The sequence below is a fragment of the Periplaneta americana genome, chromosome 9 (genome assembly GCF_040183065.1).
Source record: "Periplaneta americana isolate PAMFEO1 chromosome 9, P.americana_PAMFEO1_priV1, whole genome shotgun sequence".
Taxonomy (NCBI): Eukaryota; Metazoa; Arthropoda; class Insecta; order Blattodea; family Blattidae; genus Periplaneta; species Periplaneta americana.
Window position 1 is genome coordinate 129596010 of NC_091125.1, and position 27894 is coordinate 129623903.

Here is a 27894-nt window from a genome sequence, read left to right on the forward strand (position 1 = left end):
AAATCAAGCGAGTCTGGCCAGCCCGACTAATCCTCTTTCATGAAGAAGTTGTTTTGAATCCCATTACCGTGAATGTGAAGGGTTGGTTGGGGGTAGTCCTTAAATAGGTCAACCTCACAGCGGATTGATCGCATCATAACTCTCTGACGTCACGCCCGAACATGAACTCGCAATGTGTAATTGCATGCATGGATATGCCTTGCAATCATTTTTATCATCTCCACTCAGTGATTGTAAAGGTCGTGTTTACAATTAATTGAAAGAGGGTTGGTGGAACACGCCATTATTTCATCCTCTGCACCGACTCCCATAATCCAGTCTCATTATGCAGGAATCACTTGAGAAATTGTTCCTACAAACGTTATTATTAGTATTATTATTATTATTATTATTATTATTATTATTATTATTATTATTATTATATTGCACAAAATATAAGCAGAGAAGTACGCATTTTCATGCCGAAAAATCCGATTTTGTTTTTTTTTAACATCCTGATACCGTAAAGAAATGGTTTCTGTATCACCTTTTGTCTCTCTGTATAAAGAGCTCCCTTAAACTATAGTACTTGAGAATCTTATTCATATGCAGTATCTGCGAGCATCTCACACCGGAAATGAGGCAAGCCCTACATGATATTTAAATATTTTAAATAAAAAAAAGTGATCTTGGTGATGTTACTAAATTGTAGTATTTAAGGATACGTTTCATATTCAATATTTGCGAATAACTCCCATCTGAAATGATGTACATGAAATTTAAATATTCTTAATAAAAGAAAAAGGTGGTGCTCGGTGGTGTTACTAAACTGTAGTATTTAAGGATATTTTTCATATTCAGTAACTGCGAATAACTCCCACCCGAAATTATATACATGAAATTTAAATATCCTTAATAAAAAGGTGATCTCGGTGGTGTTACTAAATTGTAGTCCCTCTGTTCCAAAATATGGTATAGAAAGATGTCATTAATTCTGTTAAAATATGGTATACATTTGTTAAAGTTCTCAGTAATATAATGTAACTTTAATACATTTTTTAGATACTTATTTGGACGATAAATTAATATAAGAAAAACATAAAAAAATTAGGTACATTTCATTCTGTGTGATGCCAAATTAATAAAAGAAAAAAAAAAACAAAAATTATTTTGAGAGAGGCAAATTAACATAAAAACTGCAATAAATTATAATCCGTTTTTGTACGACTGTTGAGCCTTAGATTTTCTATTCAAAACTGACTGGGTTGGTGTTACGTTTTGTGCAACAGGAAAATCACAGCAGGTGCCCATTTGATTTCTGTTCATAATAAACTATTTCAACATTATAGTTTTATCCACTACAAAAGATTAGAAACATTCACAACTGCACTGTCTGATAGTCCCTTCACTACTGAACAGAATACCACACCGCGAAACATTTCGTACGCGCATGCGCAATAATCAAACTTGTTTTGTTTGTTACTATACCATATTTTGGAACGGAGGGAATAGTATTTAAGGATATTTTTCATATTTAGTAACTGCGAATAACTCCCACCCGAAGTGATAGTCTATACATGAAATTTAAATATTCTTAATAAAAAAGTGGTACTACTGTAGGTGGTGTTACTGAAACTATAGTATTTAAGGATATTTTTCATATTTAGTATTTGCGAATAACTCCCACCCGAAATTATATACATGAAATTTAAATAGCCTAGTCTTAATAAAGTAAGGTAGTATTCGGTGGTGTTACGTAAACTATAGTATTTAAGGATATTTTTCATATTCAGTATTTGCGACCCGAAATTATATACACGAAATTTAAATATTCTTAATAAAGTAAGGTGGTGCTCGTTTATATTACGAAACTATAGTATTTAAGGATATTTTCCATATTCAGTATTTGCGACCCGAAATTATATACACGAAATTTAAATATTCTTAATAAAGTAAGGTGGTACTCGGTGGTGTTACGAAACTATAGTATTTAAGGACATTTTTCATATTCAGTATTTGCGACCCGAAACTATATACACGAAAATTAAATATTCTTAATAAAGTAAGTTGGTGCTCGGTGGTTTTACAAAACTGTCGTATTTAAGGATATTTTTCATATTCAATATTTGCGACCCGAAATTATATACACGAAATTTAAATATTCTTAATAAAGTAAGGTGGTGATCGGTGGATATTTTTCATATTCAGTATTTGCGACCCGAAATTATATACACGAAATTTAAATATTCTTAATAAAATAAGGTGGTGCTCGGTGGTGTTACAAAACTGTAGTATTTAAGGATATTTTTCATATTCAGTATTTGCGACCCGAAATTATATACACGAAATTTAAATATTCTTAATAAAGTAAGGTGGTGGTCGGTGGATATTTTTCATATTCAGTATTTGCGACCCGAAATTATATACACGAAATTTAAATATTCTTAATAAAATAAGGTGGTGCTCGGTGCTGTTACAAAACTGTGGTATTTAAGGATATTTTTCATATTCAGTATTTGCGACCCGAAATTATATACACGAAATTTAAATATTCTTAATAAAGTAAGGTGGTGGTCGGTGGATATTTTTCATATTCAGTATTTGCGACCCGAAATTATATACACGAAATTTAAATATTCTTAATAAAATAAGGTGGTGCTCGGTGGTGTTACAAAACTGTAGTATTTAAGGATATTTTTCATATTCAGTATTTGCGACCCGAAATTATATACACGAAATTTAAATATTCTTAATAAAGTAAGGTGGTGGTCGGTGATGTTACAAAACTGTAGTATTTAAGGATATTTTTCACATTCAGTATTTGCGACCCGAAATTATATACACGAAATTTGAATATTCTTAATAAAGTAAGGTGGTGCTCGGTGGTATTACGAAACTACTGTATAGTATTTCAGGCTATTTTTCATATTCAGTATTTGCGACCCGAAATTATATACGCGAAATTTAAATATTCTTAATAAACTGAGGTGGTGCTCGGTGCTGTTACAAAACTGTGGTATTTAAGGATATTTTTCATATTCAGTATTTGCGACCCGAAATTATATACACGAAATTTAAATATTCTTAATAAAGTAAGGTGGTGGTCGGTGGATATTTTTCATATTCAGTATTTGCGACCCGAAATTATATACACGAAATTTAAATATTCTTAATAAAATAAGGTGGTGCTCGGTGGTGTTACAAAACTGTAGTATTTAAGGATATTTTTCATATTCAGTATTTGCGACCCGAAATTATATACACGAAATTTAAATATTCTTAATAAAGTAAGGTGGTGGTCGGTGGTGTTACAAAACTGTAGTATTTAAGGATATTTTTCACATTCAGTATTTGCGACCCGAAATTATATACACGAAATTTAAATATTCTTAATAAAGTAAGGTGGTGCTCGGTGGTATTACGAAACTACTGTATAGTATTTCAGGCTATTTTTCATATTCAGTATTTGCGACCCGAAATTATATACACGAAATTTAAATATTCTTAATAAAGTAAGGTGGTGCACGGTGGTGTTACGAAACTACTGCATAGTATTTAAGGATATTTTTCATATTCAGTATTTGCGAGCCGAAATTATATACATGAAATTTAAATATTCTTAATAAAGTAAGGTGGTTCTCGGTGGTGTTACGAAACTACTCTATAGTATTTAAGGATATTTTTCATATTCAGTATTTGCGACCCGAAATTATATACACGAAATTTAAATATTCTTAATAAAGTAAGGTGGTACTCAATGGTGTTACGAAACTATAGTATTTAAGGATATTTTTCATATTCAGTATTTGCGACCCGAAATTATATACACGAAATTTAAATATTCTTAATAAAGTAAAGCGGTGCTCGGTTGTGTTACGAAACTATAGTATTTAAGGATATTTTTCATATTCAGTATTTGCGATCCGAAATGATATACACGAAATGTAAATATTCTTAATAAAAAAAATTGTGGTACTTGATGGTGTTACTAAACTGTAGTATTTTTAAGGATGTCTTTCATATTCAGTAACTGCAAATAACTCCCACTCGAAATGTCATAGTCTACATTAAATTTTAAATTCTTAATAAGAAATTGTGGTACTTGATGGTGTTACTAAACTGTAGTATTAAGGATCCTTTTCATATTCAATAACTGCGAATAACTCCTATCCAAAATGATATACATGAAATTTAAATATTTTAATAAAAAAGTGGTACTCGGTGGTATTACGACACTATAGTATTTTAGAATGTTATCCACATTCAGTATCTGCGAGTAGCTCTCTTCTGAAATGATGCACATGAAATTTAAAATTCTTAATAAAAAAGTGGTACTCGTTCGTGTTATTAAACTGTATTATTTAAGAATATTTTTCATATTCAGTAACTGCGAATAACTCCCACCCAAAATGATGTACATCTAATTCTCGATAAATAAAATGCGATCCTCGGTGGCGTTACGACTACCATGCTGACTGCTAGTTCCGAGATTCGCGGTCTCAACCCGTCCGAAGACGATGCATTTGAAAGGGCGATAAAATGTTTACCGTAAACTGTGGATCCCGTGTCGTAGATTTGTGGCACATAAAATAGCCCTATCCCTGATAGAGGAAGTCGAGCAAGATTCGTCTCTATTTCTCACCCACGTTGAATTTCGACTTTGAAATAACCTTTGCAGCTGAAAGTGTCATTAAATAAAATATAACCTAAATAAAAATTAATTCATGTTTATTAGACAAAACAACACAAATAACAATTCACTAAAAATTTCCTTCAATCATTAAATGGTGTAGACACTGTATTTCCAGAATTGTTCTCGTAAAAGTAATAAATCATTTACATAATTGAAGGGTTCAGAACCATAATGGGCCAAGCGCCATTTACTAAAACCATAGAAAACAAGGGTTAAAATGAAGATATTACCATAATTCAATGGAAACATATAACAAGTAATATAAAGTATACACATTAAGAATATATGATATATCAATCTTCATTAAACTATGGTATTTACTTAACTTTAACCCTTGCTATCTCCGTTTTTAATAAATGGCGCTTGGCCCACTATGGCTCTGAACCCTTTAATTATGCCTCCAGTCGAACACATCAGACTAAAAATTAGAGTTTAAAGTGGTCTGCACGGACCAATTCGTAAAATTAACGTAGTCCTTGCCGTTACGGAAATAGAGCAAAGAGAAGGGGGTATTTTTCTGTAAAAATTTTACTTTTCTGCACAAGTTTCAAGATTTACAGTAGAATTCCTTCCTCAACATTATAAGTCGAGCGACAATTTCAGGTCCTTAATGTGTTAATGAACTAAGGAAGAGACTAGTGAATTGCTTTGTGTGGAGTGTGCCATTGTATGGGACAGAAACGTGGACATTACAACGAAGTGAAGAGAAGCGAATGGAAGCATTTGAAATGTGGATATGGCGAGGAATGGAACGTGTGAAATGGACAGACAGAATAAGAAATGAAGCTTTATTGGAAAGAGTGGGTGAAGAAAAAATGATGCTGAAACTTATTAGGGAGAGGAAAAGGAATTGATTGGGTCACTGGCTGAGAAGAAACTGCCTACTGAAGGATGCACTGGAAGGAATGGTGAACGGGAGAAGAATTTAGGATAGAAGATGATATCAGATTATAGACGACATTAAGATATAGCCTATGGATCATATGAGGAAACAAAGAGAAAGGCAGAAAATAGGAAAGACTGGAGATGCAGTGAAAGACTTGCCCTTGGGCAGAACACTAAATGAATCAAATGAATGTGTTAATGAATCCCTCCGTTTCACATTTAGTTGTAAAGACTACCTTCGTACTCGCTGGTTGATAGCCATAAACTACTAGTATTTTTTTTTTTTGAAGGGCTTTCTTTCATTGTGCTGTTAAGTTATTGACAAGTAATGTAGTTAAATTGTTATTATAAACAATACTACTTTTTACGTAGCCGCCCGAATGGATAGTTTAGTTGGTTAAGGACAAGAAGGTCCCGGGCTCAATGCCAGATGACGAGATTTTCCTCATTGCCAAAACTCTAGAACGACGCCGGGGTCCATTCGTTCTCCTGTCAAATTGAGTAGGCTACCGAGTCGTTGCCAATGGTAAAATACCGGTCGGTGAGTGGTACCGACCAAACCATCTCATTCTAGTGCCGAAGAGCATGGAGTTATACCTCCACACTTCCATGCGCCCTCACGGCTTGTAGAAGTGATACATTTACCTTTACTGTTATTACCTTATCGAGTTTTGTAGACAGGAACATGATTTTGTACAATATTAACCTTCATGGAAATGACCAGAGATGAAGACTCTTTTTGTAAAAATTTTACTTTTTTGTACAAGTCGCAAGATTTACGACCAAAATTCTTTCCTCAATATTCGATTCTGCACAATAATTCCAGGTCGTTAATATGTTAAGGAATCCATATGTTTTATATTCACTTGTAAATATCACTTTTGTAATAGCTGGCTGATATCCATGAAGTATTTTTCTGTTGGTGAACTGTTTTCTTTCATAGTAGACCTATTGTTTATTTGTTGGCATGTAATATGAAATATGACTAGATTCTTAACTATATGCATACAGTATATACAACCATCAATTTTCAGCCGTCCTGATAGATCATTTGGTAGAGCAACTGGCTAAAACTGGAAGATCCTGGGTTAAATCCCAAGTGGTGGCGAGACTTTTCTCGTTGTGATAACTTCTAGAATATAGCCAGGTCAGCCTCCTGTCATTTGGAGTATCGCTTTTTCCCAGGGGTAAAAATGTGGTCGGCATGTGATGCCAACCATACCATCTCTTTCTACTGCCGGGAAGCATGGAGCTCTACCTCCATGCCCCCATGCGTCTTCATAGTATGTAAAAGGGACACATACTGTATTCTTTTACTTTTATTACCTGTTCATATTTCTTTCCATTTGGTTGAATTTTGTAGATAGTAAAATGATTTTGTGTAAAATTAACCTTTACGAAAATAAGCAAAGATGAGGATATACGAGTGTCTCAAGAGGAATGTAAAATACTATATGCCTATATCCGAAGTCTAACGGTTGGGGAGAAATTAGGGGAGAAATTAGGGGAGAAATATTAGAACATCTTGTGGTTCCGTTTATAATACTTGAAGTTTTCTTTTTACTTGGTTACTTAACGACGCTGTATCAACTAATAGGTTATTTAGCGTCGAGAGGATTGGTGATAGTGAGATGATATTTGGCGAGATGAGGCCGAGGATCCGCCGTAGATTACCTGACATTCACCTTACGGTTGGAGAAAACCCAACTACTTGACGTGTTATGCCAGATCTTTCGCACAACGCAGCATCTGAGCACCACAACACACAACTGAATACAGGTTCACTTGGCATTTAATCCGTGTATTCCTAGTGAATATGCAGACATGCTTTTTGTTTATGGATTGTGATGGCACTGCATTAATTGCTGTTGAGGAAAACAGACATCTTCCCAATCTATTGTTTTCCCGTGTTTACCGGATGTTATCTGAAACTGGCAAGCTACCAACTGTTTCACTTATCTTTGTAATAAATTACGTAAAATGTATTATTTTGTTTTATTGAGAAATTACTTGTCAATTAATTTATTGCGCACAATACACTTGACATTATTTCAATCTGTAATTATGTATGGAATTATAGAATTGAGTAGCTTATTTAAAACCAGTTTTCATCCACTTTATTTATTACAAGAGAAAACAATTAAAATATGTCTTCATAAACCTATTGATTTTCCATCTCAAAAATTGCTTTTAGACTTTAAGGCTCTTAAAATAAGACAAATTTATTATACTGTTTAATAAAATTTATACATAAAAATCTAAATAGCTTTGAATTGTATTCTCATAGTTATGAAAAAAAAAAAGATATGGATTCTTTAAGATTGTTTGAACCAAAATGCAACGTTACTTCAGTATTTAATCATTGTAGTAATTTAGGCCCAAGAATATATAACAAATTTATATTTAAATATCCTAATCTTGTCAATTCTAATAGTTCTAGTATTAAATTTAAAAAGTTATGTATGGATTTTATAAATAATGAAAAATTGTAAATTTAAATTTATATATTCTTATTGTGTAGTAGACATAAAACAAATTGTAGCCTATTATATACTTAAAATCAGGAATAGAGTTGTACACAACCGGTTACGAAAAATAGAAATTATAATATTGCTATTGAACGCCAGTATGCAAAGCTCTCCCATCTCTCGGAGTGTCTCAGGGTCGGTTTATCGAATATTCGAGTTGTTTCTCATTCTTTGTGGGTGGACGGCAAAGGTAGACCTCATTGAGCCATGCAGGAGTTACAAGAGCCCTTGCAAGGACGCGTTTATCATCGCGTAGGCCTACCATTTAATTGATAATTCTTCCTCTCAGTACATTCAATCAACCAATCAATCATCCATCGATTCATCCATCATCATTCATACATCCATCAACTCTTTGATTCATTCATAAATACGAGTAGATTCATTGATTCATTCATACATCGATTCATTGATTCATTCATGTATGAATTGATTGATTCGTTGATTGATTGATTGATTGATTGATTGATTGATTGATTCATAGATTGATTTATTCATTCATCCAGTCCAGATATTACAGCCCAGGTATTACAGGGCAACAACATGTATCGTGAAAGTACATATAAGCATTTGAACTTCAGGATACTTTTCTTTTTGTTAATAACACCCTATCTTCTTAAAAAGATTTATTAATGAAATATTAATGCAGCTCTTTAGAATAATTAAAAGGCATTATATATTAATAACTACTGTTTTGGAGGTACTTATGCATTTTAAGTTTATGTAAATATTACACTAGAATGTAGGTCTATGTAGTTATTTGCTCTTCTCTTTAGTAAGTAATTCTAATTTATTTTATTCTTGCATTTCTTGACAGATATTGGATATAAAACATGAAATAGGCTCTCTCCACTTTCGTTAAATTCTGTGATGGATTCTGCACTTAAAACAGCCGCTATAGACGTGGGATTATATCTAGAACACAAGAAATTCAGTGTTTTGATATGCTGATGACGTAGTTTTGATTGCCAGTTAGGAAGAAGATATTAGAAATCATTTCATTTAGAACTGATAATTTTGAGTATGGACTAGTGTCAGAATTTAGGCATACTTATCTTGGTTAGAAGATTACAAATGAAAATAAAATGGTTGAGAAGCATTTTACGTGTATATTTAAGACATTGGGTCTCAAGCCAGAAGTGTGTCCTGATTGATCATGTTATGTGAACATTTATCAAAGGTAGATATTTTATTCTTGCTAGTTTTCTTAACAAGGAAACTTTATTTTCTGCCTTGAAGTAGGTTCATACCACGATGTGTTTCCGATTTGGGATTCGCAATATTTCCACGCTTATTGGTAACACAAGCGCTTGTCCAACATTTGTCGCAAGTCTGTCATGTTAAGGTAGATAAGCTATCAGCCACTGCACACGGCTGCTCGAGTTTGTCATTTGTTAAGTTTACGTGTCATGATTAAATACTTCCCCAGGGATCAGTCTGTAACGGCGAAGTGGAAATCGATGAATCTGTTATTATAGTAGGTCTGTACCCAAGACACCGGGAATGGAGGGAGATTTCCTTCCTCGGAAGTTTCGCATCTCCAAGAGATAAATCGCTTATATCTTTCAGGAAACAACTGAGCACAATACTCGTAATTATACATATTGCTGAGAAGGGCATCCTTCCTCCTGATGATTTGTCTTGATTCGCATTCCGTCACGAAATTTTATTTATCTCTAGTCTTGTCCATGTTTTTAATTGGGTTATTTTACGACGCCTTATCAACTGGAATGAAATGAAGGTGTTAATATAGCTCGCGCAGGAACGATTATAGAAAAGCAGTGGTCGCGTTACTGTCTGTTTTGACGTGTATGTGTAGGTACGCCCAGGGGGCGAGAGGTGCGGGCCGATGGAAGTACTGTCTCTTCCAAGAAGATGAACAAATGAGGACATCGCTGTGGAAATAAAGAACGTAGCAAGAGAAAAATTCGAAGCTAATTAAACGCGCAACATATGTTTACGAATGAAATAATAATACCATGTGATACAAGACACGTATTCACATGCAATGGCAGAGAAGAAACTGCCTACTGAAGGATGCACTTGAAGGAATGGTGAACGGGAGAAGAGTTCGGGGCAGAAGAAGATATTAAGATATATGGATCATATGAGGAGACAAAGAGGAAGGCAGAAAATAGGAAAGATTGGAGAAAGCTGGGTTTATAGTGAAAGACCTGCTCTTGGGCAGAACTCTAAATGAATGAATGAATGACTTAAAAATAATAATAATAATAATAATAATAATAATAATAATAATAATAATAATAATTTTTGTATTGAATTTCCAAGTTTATAGAACCTATTTTACCCGAAGGTATATAGGGCTGTAATTAAATTGTACATATTATAGCCCTGTACAAATAGTTACATACAATATATACATAATTATGACATAAAATATACATATTAGGCCTACATTAAATGTGTATGACAATAAAAATCATATTTATATTATCAAATACAAATATATAAGATAAAATAGATATAATGTATAGAAATAGATACACAATATATGAAATGCAGACATATTACATACAGTACTTTCCCAGGACATATCGCACACAGACTTGTTACTTAAAAAAATAAATAAATAAATAAATAATAATAATAATAATAATAATAATAATAATAATAATAATAATAGGGGAGAGTCGGGTAGTATCGGACATCGGGTAATATCGGACAGTGAGTTTCTTTCATCTACCACACGATGATAGTACCTGACTGACATGGTTACGTTTCTGTGATGTCGCACAGAGAAACGAAACCATGTCATTCAGGTACAACCATATGGTGGTAGGTTAAAAAAACGCGCTGCCCGATACTACCCGATGTCCGATACTACCCTACTCTCCCCTAATAATAATAATAATAATAATAATAATAATAATAATAATAATAATAATATTATTATTATTATTATTAATAATAATAATAATAATAATAATAATAATAATAATAATAATGTATTTTGCTTACAACATCATAGTCATTTGTTATTTCTTATACAAGTATAACTGCAATGCAGTTTGGGGGTATGAAGATAAAACAAATGTAGTTTGAAGGTACGGTAGCAAAGTAGATTGAACAACTCTGCCTTAGACCACGACGCGGGACTACTGTATTTTGGTACAAATTTCCGGTAAATGATTTAATTTATGTGTACCTTTCTAACTATAGTTCAAGAAAATAATCCATGAACAGTAACTCAGTTCTTAACGTAAAAACGTCCTTAACGTCATCTTTGTGATAATTACTTTCCTTGAGTTGTCACCATTTTCGTTGCGACATTTGTCCCGGCTTATCAAAACACTGACGAGAAGGAAATATGTCTCCGATGGTGGCAACCATGTACGTATAGACATTTTCAACTCTGAAATTGTTTTCATTCCAGCAATTCATTAGAGTTCCAAAAATCTGGAAGTGGGTCGGAGCGAGGTCCGGACTATGTGTGGAATGCAAATGAATTTTCAATCAATGTTGTTTCATCGTTGTTTTCGTGGCATTTGTAGTATGCGCTCGAAGACGAGGAAGCTTGCGGTTTTGAAGGCTGCCATGAATAATGCGGTCGATGCTGCCAATGGACACATTCGCTGAATCAAGAACATGACGAACGGCAAAATGCTTCTGTTCTCTGGTCAATCTGTCAATGTACTCCGTGTGTTGTGGTTGTCGACGGTCTGTCACAGCGCTTACAATTCCGACAGTCAAATTCGTCGTGTTCCAAATTTGAGACACTATTTCGACATACAACGAAAACTAATAACATTCGTACCGCAAACCTTAAATATTTTCTTGCGAATTTCCATCACCACCTAACCACAAATATCGCACTTCACTGTCAGACCAACTTTCTAAACGTGTTATCTCCGGCCACCATGGTTTCCCAGTTCTCTCTCTGCAGATAAGATCGTCTCAAGGCATATTTATTGGTCACTCCTTCATCCACGTTTTCTGCTTCACTTAAGGGAGAGCTACACTATCAGTCCGCAAAAATTTAGTGAATTTTATTTTTTTTTATATCTCAGCTACTATAAAAGCTAAATGAACAAAACTTTTCATGCTTAATATACATACTTACTTACTGGCTTTTAAGGAACCCGGAGGTTCATTGCCGCCCTGACATAAGCCCGCCATTGGTCCCTATCCTGAGAAAGATTAATCCATTCTCTATCATCATATCCCACCTCCCTCAAATCCATTTTAATATTATCTTCCCACCTACGTCTCGGCCTCCCTAAAGGTCTTTTTCCCTCCGGCCTCCCAACTAACACTCTATATGCATTTCTGGAGTCGCCCATACGTGCTACATGCCCTGCCCATCTCAAACTTCTGGTTTTAATGTTCCTAGTTATGTCAGGTGAAAAATACAATGCGTGCAGTTCTGTGTTGTGTAACTTTCTCCATTCTCCTGTAACTTCATCCCTCTTAGCCCCAAATATTTTCCTAAGCACCTTATTCTCAAACACCTTTAGCCTATGTTCCTCTCTCAAAGTGAGAGTCCAAGTTTCACAACCATAAAGAACAACCGGTAATATAACTGTTTTATAAATTCTAACTTTCAGATTTTTTGACAACAGACTGGATGATAAAAGCTTCTCAACCGAATAATAACAGGCATTTCCCATATTTATGCTTAATATACATACATTACACTTTATAAAATACTATTCAGAATATTAAAATAGCTAATAATTATCTGTAAAAATAATATCAAAGTTGCATAATTTTTATACAAATATAAAGTATTTACATAATAAAATATACAATCAATTAAATATCTGCAGGATTCTTCTACTGGAATGTTTTAAAGACCTACATCAACAACATAGTTTAGGATCTTTTCCTATTCCTTCAGCAGCTCTCCGTTGTGTGTTTTTTCTGGCAAAAGGTTTGGCAGCAAAGAATATTCATAAATAAATTCTGACCGTGTATGGTGAGCATAGTCTGTTACGTCAAGCTGTCCTCAAATCAAGTTGTCAGTTAGCATAAGTACCGCCATCTTGCCACTGCTGCTGTTTTGTTTCGCTTATGCGCACAGCCATAATACTGTCATCTAGCTGTGTTCGCTTCAGGGTTTCATTAAAAATTGTATAGCCTATCGTTACTTCGATATTTTTTTTTAACTTACTGACTCTTCCTCGTATTTAAATAAATTGTAGCATAGTAATCTTGACTAGTGCATAAGTTAGTGTTAATAATTAAATTTGTTTATTGATAATGTTGTGACGAGAGTTTTCTGAACGCACTGTAGCCACGCTTCTTTTTCACCGATAACAGTCCACTTCCTGTGCCTCGCAATCTCTCCAGCTCGCAATTGCGCTTCTTATAATATCGCTAACGTTTTTAAAGTTAATTCTAAGTCAAGTTACTTTTCGTACCGTCTTGTAATTTATTGCGTCGCCGCGACTTAAAACAGTTTTTCTACGTCGCGTCGGGGAGCGAAAATTTGCCTGCAAAGACTTGACACACTGAACCACTCCGGTAAGTCGCTGATTAGAGGTCGTGGAATGGGACCGATCATTTCGCAGCTGGACGTAATCGCATCACTCTACAGCTCATGAATTATTAATACACTGGAATAGGAGGAAGTGAGCGCAGAATAGCCCCACCCACCCTCAGCTGCACTTCCGGGTTATAAACGCCGATTTATAGACTGGCACTACAAGACCCTGTGCACTAAGCAGCCATCAAACTGTTACGTGCTCTTCACTCTATTCTTATTTCCTCGAGAACCCAGCCACAGCACAAGCAGTTATTATATTCTTAGCTATGGTTTATCTGGTCAAAAATACCGCGACTCCTAGATTTGATGCATGGTAGGAAAATGGATATTTATCTGTAGTAATGTCATGAGAGGTCTGAGATTCGCCGATAAATTCACGAGCGAAGCGAGTGGATTTATCTGGGAAATCTCAGACCTCGAGTGACATTTATTAGGACTATTTCGTGAATAAAATAAAAATGTAAATAATGTATCCCTAAAATTCGATCACAAAATGTTAATAATTGTTTATTAACGAATACTTAACCTATTCAGACATTGTGAAGTTGAAATACTCGTAGATGAATATCGATTACTGCAATAAAGAAATTCGATGTTATTATTCAGTAATGCCAATTGCGAAATACAGGTTTAACAATGTTAATTACATGTAGATCTACTGCACTTTTCTCTTATTATTATAACATAAATACATTTTCATTATCTGCTGAAATCATAATTTAATTTAACAGTAACATTGGGGACAGCTATATACCAATGCTTATGTATTTACAGCGAGACATGTTGCTACACAGTGAAGCCATCTCTATATAGATAGGCCTAATTTAAAACACGAATTTTATTACTCAATACGGAAGGCAGTTTGATGAAAAGACCTTATTATTACTATGCAAGGTCACTGGGTTTGATATGTTACATAAATTTGAACATCTGACTTTCTATTAATTGTTTCATTTCATTCACGAAATACAAATTTTATAGGCTAGTTATTATAGGTTAAGTTACCTGTGGTAGCAGGACCAATGTCAGCTGTGCCTTATTTCGACCGTTACACACAATCAGTGCTACACGAAAGCATTTTTATAGCTCGACAAACGCATTCTCGCTACAGTGTGTAACGGAACTAAAGCTCCATCTACACAGTTCAATATTTCAATCGCGTATGCTTGCAATCTGGGAAGAATATTGAAAGAATCAAGTTTAAAAGGTACGTTCAATTAAGATGCATGAAGATTTTGTGTCTACATGGAGCGCCGTTTTGAACGTCGTCTTCACTGCGTCAATATATTAATTAATATTACATATCAATCTTGCATTCATTGCTTTAAAGTTGAAAGAAAAGTTTAACCGTGTATCTGCACCTTAATGTATTCATGATCATCAATTCACGGGGAAACAGTTGGCGACAACGACTAAACAAAAGAACGACCATGCGATAAATTGATAGCGATAAATCTAGCTGCAAAAATTATCGAAAAGTGTGACTGTGATTGGTTGGAATACAAAATTTCATTACACTTCATTGGCCGAAAATGGAATGACGTCATATAAACGAAATAGTTACACAAATATTTGTTCCTTATCCTGTGTTTGTACTGTGTTGTTCCAGTTAGATGGCTTTGCGCCATTCTTTCCACATGATTAGAGGATCTCGCTACATACACAAATAAGGCGTCATTCTTGAGGCAACCACGTCGGGAGATAATAATTATACAGCTGCACGCTTTCCCTTTACTCTCGCCGCGATCGCGACAATGCAACTTCCACAAAGTTTTCAAGAACTAACTTCACAAAAGATTTACCAACAAGTATTTTAAAAATAAATTTCACTGTAAAATGAAAATGGGGAAAAGAAAAGAGAAAAAAAAAGGAAGAGAGAGAGAGAGAGAGAGAGAGAGAGAGAGAGATGGAAATGCCGCCCCTCTTCAAATTACTGCCCTAGACAACTGCCTAGGTTGCCTAGGCCTAACCCGACACTGAATATCTTTCAGAAATCCTTTCATCTTGCAGTATATAAATTGCGCCGAATTTTTAAACCCACACATTCGCCTCGTCTCCACGCCCCTCTCTTTATTCTATTCAGCTACCGTGCGACGTCAGCATTCGCGTCGGTTAAATATCCTTCTCCTGTTGCTTAATGTGCCTGTCCTTACTTCGCACTCGTTATTTCGAAACTTGACCTTGACCTGAGCGTGGGTGTTCTTATAGTGTTAATCGATCTCTAATTAGAGACTTGAAGTTATGAGAGAAGTACGTTCGTGACTATTCTATCTGATCGGACGGCAGCACAGGAGAAGAGGAGGTGGAGGTCCGCCATTCTTTACCTACTAGATATAATGAAGGATGGGTGGAGCGGAGAAAAATTCTGTCCGGCACCGGCACTCGAACCCGGATTTTCACTCTACTTGCTGACGCCTTATTCACTAAGCCACACCGGATTCCAGTTCCGATGCCGCATTGAATCCTCTCAGTTTCCCTTTAGTGGCCAGCCCTCATGCACTGTGTCACAGATGTGTTACAGTGGCACAATGTCCAACACACTATGTGCAGAGGTGCACTCATTACGAGTGGCTAAGTGGCCGGGATCCGACGGAATAAGATAAGTCCCGATGCCGGAGAGAATTTTTCTCCGTTCCACCCATCATCATATGATAACGCAGAATTCCTGCACGGAAATATCATATGTACTTCGGCACATCACAATAATATGATATGCGTAAATAATCAATTTTTTTATTAAATAATAATAAAGTTGAAGACAAGAGTCCTTCTAAAGCAATAGTGGGAAAAAGACTATAAAGTTGCTGTCGCGGCTCGAAAATTATATGAACTCGAGGGTAAAAGTGTCGTTAGTGAGCATGTAACACAACGATGATTCCAGTGTTTCAAGAATGAAGAGGGAGACGTAAAAATTTATAACGTTCTGGAAAACCAACATTATTTATGAGACAGGATCTGTACGATAATCTACTTACGAAGTTCTGAATATTTTATTGGGTAAATCAGCTGCGTCTCATAAGTTTAGAAATATCAGAATGGAAAATCATACATATTAATAGCATGCGTTTGCTTTTAATACTATGATTGAAACGAAACAAAAGAAAACAAGAAGAATATTTTTACAAATCAAGCTTTCAAGTATAACTCCTGTGAAGTTGATTTGAATAATTTCGAGGGAAAAATTGTTCCGGGGCCGGGCATCGAACCCGGGACCTTTGGTTAAACGTACCAACGCTCTACCAACTGAGCTACCCGGGAACTCTACCAGACACCGATCCAATTTTTCCCTCTATATCCACAGACCTCAAAACAGAGAAAAATTCTCTCCAGCACCGGGTCTCGAACCCGGGTTTTCAGCTCTACGTGCTGACTTAGTAACTCGTAGCACCTCTTTACATAGTGCGTCGGACATTGAGCCATTGTCACATATTCTGTGACACAGTACATGAGGGTAGGCCACCAAAGGGAAAACTAAGCGATAGAACTTAAACTGAGGGGATTCGATCCGGCATCGGAACTGGAATCCGATCTGGCTTAGTCCGAGTCCCGGTGCCGGAGAGAATTTTTTTTTTTTTTTTTTTTGTTCTATCCATCCTTCATCATATGGGAATGCAGAATTCGTGCACGGTAATATCATATGTACTTTGATATATCATAATAATACTATATTAAGAGAAAATGTAAGACAAAACTTGAATTTTTATTAAATCCATGTAGTATGTATGTAGTAATCTTATCCGTTTTATAGTTATTATGTAAAGTGCACAACTTAACGGCAAAGAGACTGGAAGTTCAGTGTTCAGTTGGTAGTATGCAATGAGTAAAGCTGTATCAGGGAAATAAAGGCCTGCGTTAAAGACTGAAGAACATCTGTGAGATCTACAGACAATTCATAGTTGTCAGAGATGTGTCCAAAGGAGATCTACAAACTTACCGAAGCTGAAGGATATTGTCTTGTGTCCCCCAACCAAATTTCATGAAACTTCGTAGAGATGCCATTCTATGTAAGAGGGACAATATGCATCGTTATCATTTCCCTATGATCACTTGAATGGACAAAGGACCGCATGTCAAATTCAGGAAGTCCGAATTCGTGCAAGAACCAGCCAGTATAATGAATTCTGTCTGAACCTTTTAGAAATGTATAACGGTATCAAAGTAATACTAATTTCTAAACAAGCACGAGTGTTTAGATCTGACTCCTTGTTCAATGTTCTAATCTAATTTCCTTACAAAATCAATAATTAATTACAAAATTATATATTGAAATTCATGTTATTAATCTGTTAGTGGACAGGGTGGACCGTAAGTAATGTCATTATTGTCAGGGGGTTATTCTTTGAGATTTTCAAACAAAAAAGTTTAATAGAATTTTGCTTTCTTTTCGAGATAAAAATTGTTTTATATGAAACATTTCATAGCGTGTTTTGGGAAAGCAATTGATTTAATTCCCAATATGCTCAGTCTATTTAAGAGAGCAGTGTATTACGATAATAAATTACTGAAATAATTTTAGTTTTATTCTTTAAATGTGCAGAAATTTTATCCGAACAAATGTAACATTGAAAAATTCCTTTGCAGAAGGAAAAGTTACATTTGTTCAGATCAAGTTTCTGCACGTTTGAAGGACAAAACTAAAAGTATTTCACTCATTTCTTATCATAGTACATCACTCTCTTAAATTAATTGAGCATATTGGGTATTAAATTAATAGTATTCCCAAAACACGCTATAGAATGTTTCATATGAAATAATTTTTATCTCGAAAAGGAAGCAAAAACGAACAAATTTGTAGTAAACTTTTTTGTTTCAAATATCGCAAAGAATAAACCCTCTGAAATTAATGACATTACTTACGGTTCGTTATGTATAAAAGTGCCAGGAGATACATAAGTTCGCTGCAATTGCGTGAAATGTTCCCTGTTAGATGTTATTGTGATATTTAGATTTTTAACGAATTCGTTTTTTATTTATAAGAATTTGAATATTATGATTCGGAGTGAAATCAATTTGTTGCTGTCTGTGTTGTATTTTAATGATTATTTATTTATTTGTTTATTCATTTATTTATTTATTTATTTATTTATTTATTTATTTATTTATTTATTTATCTGGATGATCCATTGATAAGCAAGTGACATCAGAATACTGTGACGAAACTCAATGCCGTTGCTAAGAAACTGACGTCAGATGTTGACATTTTCGTAAAACTTTATTCATATGATACTGGAGCATAAACAGCCACGTTAAAAGTTACCGTACTACTTACAGATTTATTTTCAAAATTAATTATTTAATTTCAAAGCCAAGTTGTTCTTAGTAACAAACTATTAATCTATACAGTGTGTTTCAGAAAAGTTGAAAAGTACACAATAGTAGAAGCAAAAATGTCTCAGTAAACATGGATCCACAAATAAACCGTTATAGCGATGTATAGTTAAGATCCGCCATTGATTTGGCTGTTTGTACACATGGACATACCTTACTCTTCATAATTATCTCGCAAATGATTAATATTTCGTTTGCGGATCCATGTTTACTGAGACTTTCTTTTTACTTCTACTATCGTGTACTTTTCACTTCTAGATTGTACCACCACTTTTGAAACACGCTGTATAGTGTATCAATTCTAGACGTATGGTTATAGAGAGATATACCCTCTTCATCAGTGAGACCTGCAGATCAAATGTAAAAATTTCTTCTTCAGCCTTATTTATCATACTATATTATTATTGGCAGAGAACTTATAGAATCCCCCTATAAGTGTTCAAATAATAATACAACACGGGGTTTTCCCTCAACCCAGTATGAGCAAATGCTGGGTAATTTTCGATGCTGGACCCCGGACTCATTTCACCGGCATTATCACCTTCATCTCATTCAGACGCTAAATAACCTGAGATGTTGATAAAGCGTCGTAAAATACAACACCATTCGTAAATTGTGGGAAAGCAAGTTAACCAATCTGCCTCTGTTTCACTTCTATTCTGTCTTTCCTTCTTCTGCCATGCGTCTTATACAATACATTCTTTCATCCATCGGTTCAAAATTTCAGAGGCTACTTTTATCTGAAAACCTCTTACAGTATCTCTAAATTTAATTCTAGTTTTTCGCTTTCTGTCTTAAGTCATCGATCATTCAAGTGGACTTAGCTATATTTTAACGGTCTCAGAGAGTAAGATATCAGTCCCACCTCCTGTAATTAATTTATTTTTCAACTTCACTTAAAATGAAGGTAACTAGCTCTAACCTTCGTTTTCAATAACTGTCTTAGAAATTTACCTATTCTCGTGTAACACGAGTTTTCCGCGAAGCACTGTTTGGAAGATAAGACCTTTAAGTAGCAGATTTCATGGTCTGAGCTACATCCATATGATTCGTTTCTGTCAATGTTAAGAACGCCTCGAGACGTTCAGCACGGAAGCCGAACTGCGCGATATTGGTTTGGCGCCGCTTTGGAGAGCCCTGACCCGTCTGCATTTGGGCAGGGGATGAAGTGAGGTAGGTGGATATTGATTTCCTTTGTCTCAACTCGGCGATAGCGTGGGAATAAATATCCCATCAAACTTCTCTGATGGGATTAGCGTTCGACGGCGCACTTGGCGTGTCTGCAGGTGAAAACAAGCACGTTTCACCAACGTGAGGTCTTCTTGTTTGTTCCTTGGCTTTATTTAGCGCCGTTCTGATGTGGACAGATGGTTTCAGTTCTTTAGCCAAACCAACAATTTCCCTCCTCCGGCTCGAAGTGCTGAGAGTCGTGCGGATCTAGCTTCTGTTCCCGACAAAGAATTGGACATATAGATTATATTTCTTCCACAGAGCCGACTGTGTTCGTTGTCCTGTGTTTCTCCTTGTTTTATGGATACTTTCCTCAATGATGACTTTGTGTCATGCTGACCACATTACTAAGAAGTCCCGTTGTTTGTGAAGGTTGATTTATGATCCTTACAAGAGTAAGAACGGAATGAATCAAATGACGAAATTCTTGAAATAAATGAAGACTGTTTGCTGTTACTCCTCGAAACGACTGGGAATTTACTGTTGGTTAAGGATGATTAAAATTATAAAAATGCTGCTTTTGAGGTTATGATTATCAATATTAGGTCGTGGTGACGAATATTGCTGTTGATATATTTTGCTGATAAATATTGACTTTAATAATTAATAATTTTTAATGTTCTTCAACTTGGTGAGGTTGCCAGAGAAAAAGAATGTTAAACAGTAACATTTAAGATGTGACATTAAAAATGTCTTACAAGATGTTTGTTTACAATAAACTGAAATTTTCAGTAGATAATGTTTAACAGCAATGAAAATTTTCAGTAAAATAAAAAACAGATATAAAAAATAGAATGAGAAAATTCAACTGTAATTTGAATTGAAGTACAAATGTCGCCGTAAAATCTGCAGAGAGCCCTTCAAAGCTATCATAGAAATTTTCTTAATTGTTGTTGTTGGGACTCCAAATTTATGACTGAATGACACGAATTGTTTTGTTATGGCCCTCTAGCGCCCACCATTAATCCGATGACTTCTATATCCTTTTGTTTATATGATGTTTTGTAATAAGGGATAGTTGGTTCATGAATTGCCCTTTTCTCTAGATTAACTTCCTCGGGTTGATTCTGATGCGAATCGAATTTGATGGTCGGATCCAGAATATAACCTTTTGTCTCTCCGGGTTTAAATGTTATAATATCAATACGCCGAAGACTTCCGGTATCCGCTATTCCATGGACTTCTCCATTGGTAGTGTAGGCATTGGACTTATGGCATTTTGCGATTACAGACCTGATCTTGTGATGCCTGCTGTTACGAAGAGTTTCGTCAAATGGGCATGAACCCAAGACATGATAATGGCGTTGAATGTGGTTGACTCTGAATATTGATATGATGATTATTATGACCATGAATGTTGCTGTTGATGTTAAAAATGTTTATTATTGTTGATTTTGGTTATGATGTTGGATATTTATATTGACCGTTATGATGTTCATCAATGTTGCTGTTAATGATGAAGATCATCAGCGCTAATGAATGTGATTGACGATGTCTGACGATGATGAATATTGGTGGATGTGGTTCACAATTATTAATATTCATGATCATGTTTTGTGACAAATGTTCAGTATTTTTGACGATTATGTGTATGGATAAGAATAGATTACGATGGTAAATTATGAATATGATTGACAATGATAAATGTTAATGTGGTTGACGATTAAGAATATTGATGAATATGGTTGATGATGAATACTGATGGATGTGGATCACTATGATGAATATTGACGACGATTATGAATGTTTATAAGTTTGGTTGGCAGTGGTGAAAGTTGCTAAATCTAGTTGACTATGATGAATGTTGGTAAATATGGTTGACTATTACGAATTTCTCTTATTTTACTTGTTTATTTAACGACGCTATATAAACTACGAGATTATTTAGCGTCGATGGGATTGGTGATAGCGAGATGATATTTGGCCATAGATTACCTGACATTTGCCTCATGGTTAGGGAAAACCTCGGAAAAAACCCAACCAGGTAATCAGCCCAAGCGGGAATCGAACCTGCGCCCGAACGCAACTCCGGATCGGCAGGCAAGCGCCTTAGCCGACTGAGCTACTCCGGTGGCTACTATTACGAATGTTGGCAAATATGGTTTACCATGATTAATGTTAATAAATTAATGTGGTTGACGGCGATGGATATGATTGACGGTGGTGAATATTTCAAGATGTTGACGATGACGAATTTTGAAAACTACGGTTGACAATGATAAATATTGATGAATGTGATTACGATTATAAATATTGATAAGTGTGGTGCTGATAAATATAATAATAATAATAATAATAATAATAATAATAATAATAATAATAATAATGATTTATTTAACCTGGCAGAGTTAAGGCCATACGGCCTTCTCTAACACTCAACCAGGAGTGGTGGAAGATGATGAATGTTGATAAAGGTGTTCACCTACTGCAAATAAGGGATTTAGTTTTGATTTATGTTGTTGACGATGATGAACGTTGAGAAGTATTATTAATGGTGACGAATGTTGATAAATGTGTTGATCTAATTGAGGGATTGAATATTGGCGATTATGAATGTGTTGAGTATGATGACGATAGTGAATATTGATGAATGTCGTTGAAGATGATAAATGGTGATTATGAATATTTATGAATGTGGTTGACTAGAATAAAAGGTAATGAATGTAGTTGACTATGATAACTGTTGACGAATGTTATTGGTCACGACGTGTGTTAATGTAGTTGACTATTAGATATTCATTACGATGATTCGTTAATGATGCTAAAGTTAATGACGATTATCTTGATAACTAAAAGACGGATTAAGGAAAGCCAAAGAAACTTCGTTTAGAATGCACAGTCTGAATTTAGAGTCTCGGAAAGTAGTCCGAAATGAGACATTTGGCAGTAGCAAGAGCAATATAAAAGAAAGCAATTTTGTCCACTTTGATATTTTCTGAAATACACAACATAGACTATTTTTTGGAACATACTGTAGCATTGTTGAAGGGTTCGCGATCTCAAACCTCTGACAGCGGAGAGTTCAATTTGTGCAAGGAATGCTTGAGAAGGGGAGGGGGTTGAGTGCAATGAAGCAGCAGACGCATCTACTTCGCCTGGGACATGGAGCAATTAATAAGTGTCCCATTGGTCTCAATGAGCTGCCAAGGACGCATCAACAAACAATCCATTAGCTTAGCATCAGAGTAATGCAGTGCTGCGGACTTCAGGCGTCACTAAATGCGGAAGTCTTAGTTTTAATAAACGACGGAATCGGTGATCATGGACTGTCCGTCCTCATAGCACATGCCAATCTGTGGGTTTAGCAGGTACCGTACTTGCTTCCGGACTCCAGTGTCGTCCCTTCAAACCCAGCGGAGGCAGTTTGAATTTTAGGTGAAAAAAGAACAGTAGGCCTAAAACAGTGGTTGCCAAACATCACGAAATTGTGACGTAATAGAAATGCAACCTGCACACCACTGTCGCAGGGAGAGGGGTGGAGTGGGTGTCTTCTCAGGTAATGCAGCGAATAACAGTGCAGAGACGGACTGTGACCAAAAAACAAAAACAATATAATGATCTTCTACTTATTAACTACACACACTTTTTTTCCATGTTATCTTTTATCCTCCTATTCATTACTTTTGTATTATTAATAAAATAAAATATATTTTCTTATTTACCATAAAAAGAACGTGTACTTCACATCAGCAGATATTTGAAATTAGAAAAACTTACCAGGCTGGTCACGAAGTCGTAAATTACACTACATACTTCAAAAAAAGTCGAAGTATTTTACCCCGATGAACACATAGAAGTCGATAATTTTTGTTTGTTTACTAATTAAATATTCAAATTACACTACATACGTCGGAAAAAAACGTCGAAGTATTTTACCCGATTAAGACATAGAAACCGATACTTTTTATTTTTGGTTTATTAATCAAATATTCAAGTTACAGGTAACGGCGTGGTAGTCTTTATACCAAGAAGAATAATGACAACGTACATTATTCTTTTATACTCCATCTAACATTTTACAACAAATTAAGTATCTCATATTTTTGCCATCTGCACAAAAGAAATACTTTTGCTCCCATGCTCCTTAAAATTAAGTTTTTACATATTATCTGTTTTCTGTTTTGGAAAAGACATCGAAACATAATATTATCCTACACACTTGTAACATCACATGTGTACGTCCGCTGCTGATAAATGTCTTGTCTTATATCGAAGTAGCCACCGGCGTGGCTCAGTCGGTTAAGGCACTTGCCTGCCGGTCTGAAGTTGCGTTCGGGCTCGGGTTCGATCCCCGCTTGGCTGATTACCTGTTTGGGTTTTTTTCCGAGGTTTTCCCCAACCGTAATGTGAATACAAGGTAATCTATGGCGAATCCTCGGCCTCATCTCGCCAAATATCATCTCGCTATTACCAATCTCATCGACGCTAAATAACCTAGTAGTTGATACAGCGTCGTTAAATAACCAACTAAAATATATATATCTCTCGAAGTGATGGCTGTAAACAGAGGGTGGGGGTATGATGCCATGGTTACGCTTGAGTAGAGACAGGGGCATGTGTCGCGACACAGCTTTTGGCGATCACTGGTCTAAAATGTGGGTTGTACTATAGATAAGGAATTAAAATTTGGATTGAGTCTTGATAGGAGTCCGCCTGTTTGTAAGCAACAATTTCTCACGTCTGTCCACGAGCCAAACTTATACGAGATGGACCAGTCAAACAGAAAGATTTGATGAGAGTATACTGTTTATATAAAGAGGGTGAGAATGAATATAACCCTCTCTTCTCTACCTACTTTACAATTTATGACTCCTTAGGCTGTGACATCACATCTCCGCGTTCCCTAGTAACCAAGTTGTTTGTCTCTACCATGTTTTGTTAAATGTTACTCATCGTTACTGCAAACTGCAATTAATTGATTTCACTGTTCATGAGAAACCTCTCCATGCCCAAAAGGTAACGGTATGGTGCGCGGTTTCATCAACTGGAATAATCGACCCATTCTTTTTTTTAGAATGAGGCCGGAAATGCAGGGACTGTTAATTCAGTGCGATATGTTAAAATGATACAGAACTTTTTTACACCACAACTCGCCCATTTTCCAGTGAGTGAAAACACATTGTTTCAACAGGACGGAGCAACAAGCCACACCGCAAGCTGTGAACGCTTTGTTCCCGGCCCGCGTCATTTCTCAGAAAGGGGATATCACTTGGCCGTCTAGGTCACCTGATTTAACGGTATGTGATTTCTTCCTATGGGGATATCTCAAAATGGAGGTGTTTGGGGGCAGTCCACCCAGAACAATTCCAGCCCTAAGAGGTCGCTGCGATGCCTGTCAATATGCTGAGAGGGGTTATGCAACAGTTTGTGGCCAGACTCGAAGAATGCGTGCGTTTCAATGGAGGTCACTTGGCTGCCGTAATTTTTAAGAAATATATTTTTTTCTTGTTGCATACCTAATGGTTATTCATGTACTTGACATTTCTACTCATTAAATTGATATAATAGTAATTCTTCATTCTTTTTCTGCGCCTTGAAATCTTTCCGTTTGACTGGCCAACATTGTGCAAAAGGGAGCTCCAAATTTTATTTCCTTATCTGTACATAACTGAAGGGAAATTATTTAAATTACACACAGCTCAGAACTAGATATAAATAAGGTTTTAATATGAAAAAAATTTCGAATGGCTAGGAATCAGTTCAATAGAACATAATTTTAATGTTTAATATAAATTCACTACATTGGACCAAAGCAAGTTTCAGTGCAAGGATCCGTCCCTGATTCGGCTCTGGAAAAGCCAAGCCAATAGCTTCCTGACCTTTACTGACTTGGCTGTATGAAGTTGTTCATTAGAGAGACGCTGACACCTGTCACTGAATTCATAGCCACGATATAGGATGGCGACTGTCGAGAACTAATCTGTCGTGGGCGGGAAATGGCAAGTTTTAAGGCCAGTGATTTTAACGTCGATTGATTTATACGGTTGAAATTTCAGCGCGCTATTCATAGCTTAATCAAAATCCATTAAATGTCAGGAAGTTATGGCATATGTTGGATAGTTAGATACTATATGAATAACAACTGGCATTTCTCTATAACAACCAATTAGGCCTATTCAAATGCGTTACCGTGTTAAAGTTGGACGTTTAATCTTATTTCTCGTTACGGTTTTAGTTATTGAAAGGTTCTTGATCGGGGATGTTAAAACGCTTGCACTGCGTGCTCTCTAGAACCCGTACATTTCCTTAAGAGCGATGATAGTACTTTATCTTGCTGAGAAGTGAACCTTGTTGGATTTGTATTGCTCATAGTATGAGCCCGTAATACAGGCGTTTTGACATCCCAGCTCTTGATCTAACAAGGGGAGAATGTGCTATGATAAAGCAATGTTCTAACGAAGCTCATTCGAGATGGTAGGGTTTAAAGTTCACACTCAAATACAGCCATGTTCCCACGAAAATGAGTCCTTGAAATGTAATGTCAGGTTTCAATATTACCTGTCAGTTAACTTATAGAAGCCAGTGTGATCTAACGGATAACCATGTGGACTAATATGTGAAAGAACCCTTATTCAAGACTCTTTATACCCTATTCTGCCTTTCTGTTACTTTACATTATCATGATGCAGGTACTTATTATTATTATTATTATTATTATTATTATTATTATTATTATTATTATTATTATTGTTATTATTATTATTGTTATTATTATTATTATTATTATTATTATTATTATTATTATTATTATTCTCATCGTGCACGTCTCTAGCGTTTACTGGATTGTTTGTATCGTGGGTTGATGTAAACGTATACAAATTTACGATACACAGAAGGGGGAGGAAAATATTAAAGAAATAGAAAGGCGTGAAAGTGCGGTGATTCGAACCGAAGCTCTCACACACCAATCAAAATCGTTAGAGTATTAGTTAAGCTACATTGACTTATGTCAAATCAGTTGAAACTGACGACACATATTAAATCATTTTTTTAATAGCTGACCGTCTTTGCCTTCAACTTACTTGAATTTACCCTTCAAACCTTGCAATTCGGCATCGGTTTCATTAAAATATGGTTTTTTCACATTATGCCCTCCTATTGTGAGTTTACAAGCTGAACTTTATACATCTAACATTAAGCGGAAAAACAGAAAAATTACTTATCGTCGGATTACTTCCAAAACCTCGTAAGTCGAATTTTTTTTCCGAATGTCGAAATCTGTGCATATTTTCAAAATTCGTGTGCTAATAACACCTTCTAAGTATCCAAATGTTTCTATATTTTATAAATAACAAATGCATAACAGGTCGTTAGCTGGGGTATAAAAAGAATAAGTTATTTTGCTCTTGTACAATTTCCTCAAATGCAGTTACGAATTTTTATAAGTAAGCCATCTGGAAACAAAAAGAAAAAAGTGACAGGGATTTAAGGAAGTCTCTGTGATTGCGTGTAACATCTATAGCACGGGTGTCCGAACGCCTATAGAACAGGAGATATTGCACTTCAAGCATGCTCTGCTAAGGTCAATAACTTTCCATATAAAATAGGAAAACTACCTTAAAGAATATGCGCCGCAGGTTGCTTACGCCAGGGGTTACCTCGTACTAGAATAAAATGGTAATGAATGTAGTTGACTATGATAACTGTTGACATCTATGCTGTATAGTCTATACTGAAACTAAGATAAATAAGTACAGTGTGCTGTAAGATTTAAGTGTGTCTAATGAAAGGAATGAAATAACCTA

At 35.4% G+C, this 27894-nt stretch overlaps 1 protein-coding gene across 1 annotated transcript in view; it reads left to right on the top strand.

The window, feature by feature from the left end:
• LOC138706508 (sodium/potassium-transporting ATPase subunit beta-2-like) overlaps positions 1-27894 on the top strand; it is a 117909-nt gene that overhangs the window by 1201 nt on the left and 88814 nt on the right. The gene's annotated exons all lie outside the window — the stretch shown is intronic.